The following is a 9,714-nucleotide window of genomic DNA, read 5'->3' on the forward strand; positions in this document are numbered from 1 at the left end:
TCTTGGTGTAGTCTTAAAAAGTAAGTACTTTAAATCCTTTCCAAATAAAAGGTCATTTGTTTTATATATATTCTCTAAGGTATATTACAGCAAGATTTACTTCTTTGAACGTTTTTTTGCATGTTAGTTTTAAAGATAGTTTCCTACTGAATATACTTTCCTACTTTCAGTAGGAAGCTCCTCTGACACTATAGTATGGAACTAGTATGGAAAAAGGTTATAAATACTTCTTGCAATGTAGGAGCTAATTACAATTCTAAATGAACAAAGAAATTTTGCGCTATAAATGAGTTGTGTACAGGTGAGCACTAAGGCTATTTTATTAAAGTTACAGTGTAATGCAATGAAGACAAGGTCATTTTTACTGAAATCAGAATTTTCTATCAAATATGGTAAAAAACTCATACCCATTTTGCAACATTGTAATATATTTTATAAAATTTTTATCTGCAAGAGTTCAAAATACAAATTACGCATTCCTAAAACTCGGAGTTTTATACATTTTGAACTACTTAACAGTGGTGGTACAAGAGACAATACTGAAATAAATGGTTTCATAGACCCATGAAGGACAGCTCATATCAGATAGCCTTAAATAAATAGTGAGCTTAACATTCCATACTGGTTTAATTCCCACATAGTTTTTCAGGTTTTATTAACCCAGACAACTCATAATAATTATGATAAACAGACACTGTCATCAAAAATCAGCAGAAATTTGATAAGATTAAGTACAATGCAATACATCTTCCTTGCTCACAGAGTTGGTATAATAAATTACTCCCAGGCTTCAGAGTGAGGCATTGTATAATTGAGCAAAACAGATCAATTTTTAAGGATGCTTATTTAAATGCAAAACAGAATTTTTGAGAATGGTAAACTTGATTAAAACCCCTCTTTAAGTGCAAATCACAAACAACAATATCTAATGCTCACAGGCCATAACCATCCTATTAATAATACAATTTATTGTTCAGATATAATTGTAAGGTCTTAATGATGTGTCAGCTGTAATCTGCTTTAAAAATTAGAAACTATGAACTCCACAGTCTTCTAATGTAGCTGAAACACACACAAAGGCTGAGCAACTTGTATTTGGTTGCCTAAATGCACTGCATCTGATTAAATGATCAGGCTTCGGGTGTTTGTCACATCATTTTCTGCATTTTTAGTGGTATGTTCCATAAATTATACTACTTCTGCTATTGTGTACATATTAAAATCAGATCCAGAAATGATTGAATATGAATATGAATGATTGAAATAATGAATTTAGCCATGTAAGACCTGTATGCTTCTAAAATTGGTTCAATCTTCACATGATAGCAATCCCCTGGCTAGATGCCCTTGTGTTTTTGCATAGCAAGAGCATTACTCTACAGACTTGAGATCTCTGGACAGGCTATGAGTATCCAGCAGACTTACAGTTATAGCTGCAAGCAAAACTGAACAAAAAAAATCATTCCAATGTAACTTTCAATAAGGGACTGATTCAAATAGGAGATTTTAGGAATCCCATGCCATACTCCTGTAAAACAGAGCTCTTCACTGAAAGTGGTGACAACTGTCAATTTAAAGACATGAAGAGGGGCTACGGCTCCTTCTCTTACACATTTACACCGGCATTCCTTTTACAACATTAGCAGAGGATTAATGCTCACCTTCTCATCATGCATTTAGGTTCCTTTTCAAAGGCTTATAGAACCATAGAATCATAGAATCACTTGATTGGGAAGGACCCACTGGATCACCAAGTCTAACCATCCCCATCAAACACTGAACCATGCCTCTCAGCACCTCATCCACACATCCTTTAAACACCTCCAGGGAAGGTGACTCAACCCCCTCCCTGGGCAGCCTCTGCCAGTGCCCGATGACTCTCCCCGTGAAATATTTTTTCCTGACATCAATCCTGAACCTCCCCTGATGGAGCCTGAGGCCATTCCCTCTCATCCTGTCCCCTGTCACTTGGGAGAAGAGCTCAGCTCCCTCCTCTCCACAACCTCTTTTCAGGTAGTTGTAGAGAACGATAAGGTCCCCCCTCAGCCTCCTCTTCTCCAGGCTAAGCAACCCCAGCTCTCTCAGCCACTTCTGGTAAGACAGTATGTATGTGTTGCAAAACACATGACTTTCAGTCCCCTTGATAAGGAGCTGTATCCAAATCTCACACATCCTGAACACTTCAATTGCTCTGTTACTATATACATGTACATACATAAATGTGAAAGGACAGCCAGGGCTTGTGTTAGTAATTGGAAACATAGAGCTATGCTCAGAGTTGCACTATGGTCCTTGATAGGTTTGGGAAGGCAAAATTTCACTCAATGTACAACTGAATAATATGTGAACACTTCTTTTTTGGTTTTGCTTCCAGAGTCTCAGAATTGGACAACAGAAAAACTTCCCAAGGGGGAAAAATTAAAAGCTCTTTTCTTTCAGTTACAGTTTTGCAGTCAGCATCCATCATCTATTTTCCTTTCTCAGACTCCAACAACAACAAAGTTTCTGCTCAGAGAAGAAACAAACTTCCTACCAAAATCCCTTCACACTGTACCAGTGGACTGAAGAAGGAGAGGTCTGATCTTTGAAACAGTCTTAAACTTCAGTGAGACATAAGCATTGCAAGTGGAATATTTATTACTTTAATAACATCTATTACTGCCATGTTAATAGCTATTTTTTAATGACCAATAAACTACCTACTAGCAGCTCAGTGACTGTGCATGTGAATTATGAAACAACGAGCTTTTTAACACAGTTTATACCCCTGCACATGTAAACCAGGTTTAGGAGTCAAGGTGGTTTTGCCCCAAGTCCCTTCAGCTTCCTCTGAAAGTCTTGAAAACAGTTTGTTATTTATTATAGTCTTTGCAGCATAAAATAAGACTCCCTGTGTGTTTTATACATCTCTATAGTACTGGAATGTGTTTCACTGAACATGAGTACATATCAGGAAATAAGTTTAGGCATGGAGCAGCAGTGGCTTCCAGCTCCCTGCTCAGCTGCCTCGGTGCTCGTCCTGCACAGCTCTGGGTCCCTCAGAGTGAAAAAGGGTCTCACTAGCTTTAGCAAATCCAGAAATTCAGCTTCTGACTATTGCAGGAAAAGAGTCTTGACAAATTCATCCACCTGAATGGCCTGACAAATTCTGGTTTGCGGCTCTCACAGAGGATTGGGGGTGGGAGACTGTGAGTAAAGGGTAATAGTTTAGCAAATACTAGTAACTATTTAGCCTTACAGTTAAATGATTGTATGTCATTGTACCTGAGCACGTAAAAGCTTTCCTTGTGGTTTTGATGTAAGGCCTTTGGCTTATATCCCCATCTTCTTCACTGTCTCTGTCATACCCATGTGTCCTGGTTTACTCTACATAGCGTTGGATAGCAACAGCAATAATGATGGTCATTTATTAGATAATTAAAGTGAATTTAGCAGGAACACAAGGTGTTTATCAGACACTGTTGAAGAAAAAAGAGGCTAGATTTTAAAACGTGACATTAAGCCCTCTGCTTTGTATTTTGTTTCCACAGTCCTAGTATGGTTTGAGTTGGAAGGGACCTTAAAGCCCGCCCAGGTCCACCTCTGCCATGGGCAGGGACACCTCCCACTGGATCAGGGGCTCCAAGCCCCATCCAACCTGGCCTTGAACCCCTCCAGGGATGGGGCAGCCACCCCTGCTCTGGGCAACCTGGGCCAGGGCCTCACTTCCCTCACAGTATCAAATTTCTTCCCAAGATCTCATCTGAATCTCCCTTGTTTCAGCTTAAAATGATTCCCCCTCATACTCCCATGTATTTTCATACATTAAAGCTGATCTCTGCAAAGAAATGTCAGCTATCATCTCAGTTATTATTAGGCAAATCAATTCTATCTACATCACAATGACGTTTCATCACCAGTAATCCTGTTGGGCCAGGAATGCCTCTCCCTGAAAATGCTCTAAACAGCCTGCTGATTTCTGAATCAGAGACTGTCATTCAATAATGTCATACAGCAGCATTCTGCATCCCTCTGTCACATGAGGACAGCCGATTGTCTGTGCTCCTCTATGTATACAATGTCTACGTATGCACGTGCTGATGCAATATACAATATTTTGAATGGTTTTTCAACACTTTTCCAAGCATGTGTTCACCCTGATGGAGAGACAGCCACGTGAAAACACTATGGAAAGCCATTTTGCTGTAAGCACTTGCTGAAATCAGTGAATCATCTTGTTTTACAGTAGCACCTGAAATATGTTTGGCAACATCCAATAAATCCTAATATTTGTAGTGTAGAAATAAAAGGAGAGGAGCAGAATGAAATGTCACCTATATTTCAATGGTATTTCTATTGGTTGTATTGGAGAGAAACTTAGAGGAACAGAAATGAACCAATTTCATGCAGCTGGCTCAGTGTACCAAGAAGTTATACAAAGGAAAAAATAAATGAGAGAAGCTGAAGCTGGGGGCAGGTCAAGTTTTGGAATTAGAAGATGCAGAAAACACAAGTAGCAAGGTGCAAATTTATGAAGATTGCTGGGGAGAGAACTGTAATTTTGACTTTGATAAGGTAGAAAGGAGATATCCAACATCTGTGGTGACACAGTCAGATAATGCACAATTTAGCAACCGTGTTCTTTCTACGAGACAAAGATAAATGCGAGTATGCTGGAAAAGCTAGAGAAAAGGAAGTTAAAGCCTTCAATGTATGAGATGAAAGATTTTGGTTAAAATTTCATTAAATATAAATTTAATTTCATGCAGATCAGAGGATTGCTTTCTAATTTGGGAAGTACTGGCATTGCGTACTAGAGTGTATAGCCCACTGCTCTGAGCCTGTAAGCTGCTATTAACAGTAATTAAAATATTTAGATTTGTGCCAGACACGGACTTCAATGGGAAATTTTAACTGGGACTAACTTTGATGATCTTAAGTGAAGGTTTATTAATTGTTTTTTTGTGAACTGACTGCAGTTTCCATAATTGTTTGTCTCATACTCTGTTCAAGGTAGAAATCAAAATAATGTTATCACTCAATATATTCACATGTAACAGAAGTTTGTACCTGGATATGAAACCTATTTTATCTAAAATGTCCTCTATGACAGTCACCATATGCAAAACACCAATATTAAAACAATCCAACCAAAATTTTTCTTTCTATTTTATTTCTAAATTATTCTACGATGACAGTGATGATGATTATTATGATGATGATTATGACGATGATAATTATTATTCTATGTCTATTTTATTCTAGCTATTTTAGTTAGAAATAGTCCAATAGCTTGTTCTTAAAATGCTATGGGAAAAATAAATACATTTGTGCACTCTTTGATGAATCACATTTTGAAGGAAATGCAACATCAAAAGCTACATTTTGGTAATATGCCTCATTAAGCTTCTTCTAAAATCAGAGACATGAAAATTCAAAATTAATGTGGAAAAATCTATATAAGGAAAGAATTACACGTCAGATTTAATTTAGATTTTTTTTAGGGCTTTCTTTGACTTAGAACTTTAATGTAATATCTTGCATATGAATATATGGCTTATATTTCATTCCATTTGTAATTACCATTAAAGCATATTATTAATTCAGTTTAAAAAATCTCTTTGGATCATGTATATACATACTTGGGGCTTGTGAAATGCATACTGAGTTTTTCTAGGTTTACAAATGACAAGTTTAGATATATTGTTAGTGTGTGAATTACATGTATTAGTTATTCCTTCTGATGATACATGAGCATAATTCTTAACAGAATATTTTCCTTGTGCACAGTAAATTAAATAACAAGTTATGAAAAACAGATATTTATGTTTAGTAATTTGAAGCAGTGTATTTTTACTGTGTGTATTTTTTATTCTGTAAAGACTTATCATTATGAGGATTATGTACTTTATTCTGACTGTTTAATAGTTCATCAGTAGTAGATCGAATATAACCATAAATAAAGGAGATCACTCTGTAATGAATCTAGCCTTGAAATACACGTTGGATGAGTGTGACATAATGGAACATAGTATGGAACATAATGTATGCGCAGTTGACGTTGCTCAACCGCATGTTCCTTCTTCTCAGTAACTATTTTATGAGACTTCTTTGGAGGAATACAAATGAGAATAAAATTCAGGCTAGCACATCGGAGAGAACTGCACATTCCAAAAATTCTTACTGGATTTCATATCACTGTTTATAAGAACTGTTGGTATCCCCCTGTTTTGGTTAGATCAACAGTTTGGGTTGGGTTTATCCCTACTTTCTGTTTTTAATGAACTGAACATTATTTATACATTTCCCTTTCCATTCTCTATATGAAGTTAAGGGGATAAAAAGCCTCTGTGGGTTCCAGAAACCCTGAGGTTTTTAGATTACTTTCTTTGGTGTTTGGAATGCGATATAAGAGACCAACCTTGCCTGAGAGTAATCAGCTCTTGGATAGAAACAAGAAAAGCTGGGAAGAGGTACCTAAATAAATAAAGTGCATAAAAAACAGATCATGACATCAGTGACATGGCAAAGTACTCACTTAGAAGCCTAGTTGAGGGCTTTTTAGGTTGGTGATATTAGGCAGGGCAGAGCATAGGTGGGGGTGGATACTCTAGCTTTTACACCCGCTTTGTGCTGCCAAACCAGCTGAGAGGCAGCTTCTGACCCAGACTTAGCAGTTCACTCAACACCAATGAGACGTTATAGCTGGTTTGCGGTCATACCTCAAGCAAGGAATGATTATTACAATTTTCGGTTAGACACTGATTTCATACCTGTCACCTCCATAGAAGTGGATACAGGGCAGAAATGCCTGTGAACTGATACTTGAGAAAATCTAGACACAGCTCCAGTCAAATCCACTGCAGTTATTCACTGCAGAGTTGTGGCTGACTCTTATCTGCTCCATACTGGTGTCAGTGGATTCGCTTCTCATTTATTTAGTGTAATAAATTGATTTTACCATACATCTTTCTACAGACTCTCACAATAAAGGTGTCAGCACCACAACCCAAGGAAACCCAAAACAAACACTATCTGCCCAGTAGCCCTTCCTAGGAAGGAATTCCCACCAGCTAAAAAACATTATGCCTCTCACCCAGCAACCATTTTATTATTAATAGTTTTCCTGTGTAGTATGCACAGATGCCACAAAGGTTGGGGAATTGTAATTGTTGGAATAAAGTAATCAAATTCACTTTTGACTGAAGTTCTAAGCTTCCTTTTTTTTTCTTTTAACTTATGGAATGTGTCAATAAGAAATAGTTACATTGACCACCCATAAAATCCTGCTGTTTGCTTTCAATAAAACCCTCACTGTAGTATAGAGAATGCTGAAAATACTGTCATATTCTCCTTTATTGATCTGCTGCAATCTGTGGAGTTTGAAGAATGTTCACTCTTACACTATTTATTCTGTTCTATGTACCTGTGGATGCAATGCTGGCATTGGTGTTACTTTCATATACTACTGTCAACGATTCGTTATCCTTATTCCCTTGAGGTTTTTTGCAGTAACACGATGACCCTGGTAATGTAGCACTTCATCCTATTTCTGCTTACTTCAGTGTCCTCTAATGTCTGCACTTTGCTGGAAGTGCATTCACTTAGTACACAGACGGCTCGCTAACAGTCTTTCTATTTATCAATGTCACAAATTATGGATTTCTTGTCATGTAATTTCCTGTATAATAATTTTGCAAATTACACAACAATTGTTGAACATTAAAAGTAAATCTGTGAAGGTGCTACTCAAAAGAGAGCAAGAGAGAAAACAACTCCTCCTTTCTCATCGTCTGAAGTCTGCTTTCATGTAGTCACATTATGGGTACTTTAGAAACTCACTTTTATTTCAGTCATCCTGCATACCATGAGCAAATCATTGCTTATACCTCTTTGGTGACTTGTTTTCCCCAGCAAGTTGCCCAAACCTCATTTCATTTGGACAGAGTTATGTGAATTGTAGATGGTGTCATGGTGTCTTTCTGCTTACTTTTAAGGACAGTGTTGATGATTTTGAAAACTTGTTAGTATTGACATCATAAGGTATCAAGATTTAGTGGAAGCTGCCCTTGCCCATGGATGGGGGCGGTGGAAGAGGATGATCTTTAAAATCCCTTCCAGCCCAAACCACTCTGTGATTCTATGTTTCTATTCATGTGCATAGTCCATAATCACTGTTAATTGGTTTTTTTGCTTAACTAGTGGTGAGAATGTTCTGTGCGAAGGGAACTGATAAAAACATTGGCACAATGTTTAGTAGTTATAATTTTAGTTGATAATTATCCACTTTTTCAGGTTACTTTTCTCTTGTATCCTGGAAACCTTGTGACTGCTTGAAACAAGACTTCATCTTTGTAATTGTTGCCCATTCTTGTCTACAAGCCATGCCATCTTCAAAACTTTGGAGATGAATATATATACTCATGGGTTTTAATTAGTTACTATGATTTTCATGAAAAGTCATTAAAGCTCAACTCTATCCATAACTGTTGCCAAACACCTTATTTTTCAAATAAGCAATTGGTAGTAAATCCTAAAATCCCTGTTACATGAGATATTTGCCTTCTATTGAATACACAGATGTTGTAGAAGAAAATAAAAAGCTACTGATTAATCGTTCAAAAGATAGGACCTTGATCTTTTATGCTTTTATCTTATCTGAATACAAGTGAGTACATCAAATCAGATTAAAGGAGGAATGTTTGTCTCTTATCCTTTAGACTTGGTGAAATCTGGTCTTATCTGCCAAGTGTCAGCTATGTTTGTGCTTCAAAATCCAAACATCTGTTTTCAGAGAACATTTTCTTTTTTATTAACCTTCATCAGAGCCCAGCATTTGCACAGTAATTCTGTATTAGAATTCTAACAATTTTAAACATACGATATATGACGGAGGTCGATCTAATGGCAAGATTGTGTGGTCACTTCTGAACATGAAGAGAAACCAGATAAAGTAAGAATGGCTCAACGTGAATCTTGGTTCTATTCCCTTTTATTTCCCTACAGGCTCTTTCATTTCTAGTGGAAACTTGTCCTTCTGACATCTTCATGAGAAACTGTGGATGCACATCCATGGTACCACGGATGTTTGAACCATTTTTATTGAAAAACAGTGACTCACGGTAATTGAGATGAACAAAAAATGATAAACAGTCTTATATTACAGCATCCCACAGGGACAAATACTATCAGTAAAAACAAATCTTAATTTTTGTGATTATGTAATATTTATTTCTGAAGGAGAAGACAGAGATGTCAAAAACATAAACCAAAGTAGACGATGTTGTTTACCTGAATTAACTGGATTTGAAATACATCCAGCATTGAAGCTGAAGTAAAGTTTGTAAGTTTATCCTCTATGGCAGTGACATAGAGAATAAATCTGTGTTTGCTGTGTTTAACCACCTATTATTTTGCTAAAAATGCTAGTTTATATTTCTGCATATTAATTCTGAGCAATTATTAATAATTTAAATTTTAATTTTTTTAAACGAAATTTTCTCTTTGTTTCAAGTGAGAAAAATGAATACATTTATGAGTTCTTCCGTCTTAGTGTTTTAAAAAGCTATTTTAAAAACCGTCATGATGTTATCAAAAACTAGCTGGTTTAATTGCTTGTAGCATTCAGGTTGCATGTTTTCTACTGGTTATAATGTCAGTAAAATTCTGCTCAGTATTTTGCAGCTGTTGAAAAATATTTATAAATGGCTTCACAGTATGATGCCAGTATTTTCA

The sequence above is a fragment of the Phaenicophaeus curvirostris genome, chromosome 14 (genome assembly GCF_032191515.1).
Source record: "Phaenicophaeus curvirostris isolate KB17595 chromosome 14, BPBGC_Pcur_1.0, whole genome shotgun sequence".
NCBI classification, from domain to species: domain Eukaryota; kingdom Metazoa; phylum Chordata; class Aves; order Cuculiformes; family Cuculidae; genus Phaenicophaeus; species Phaenicophaeus curvirostris.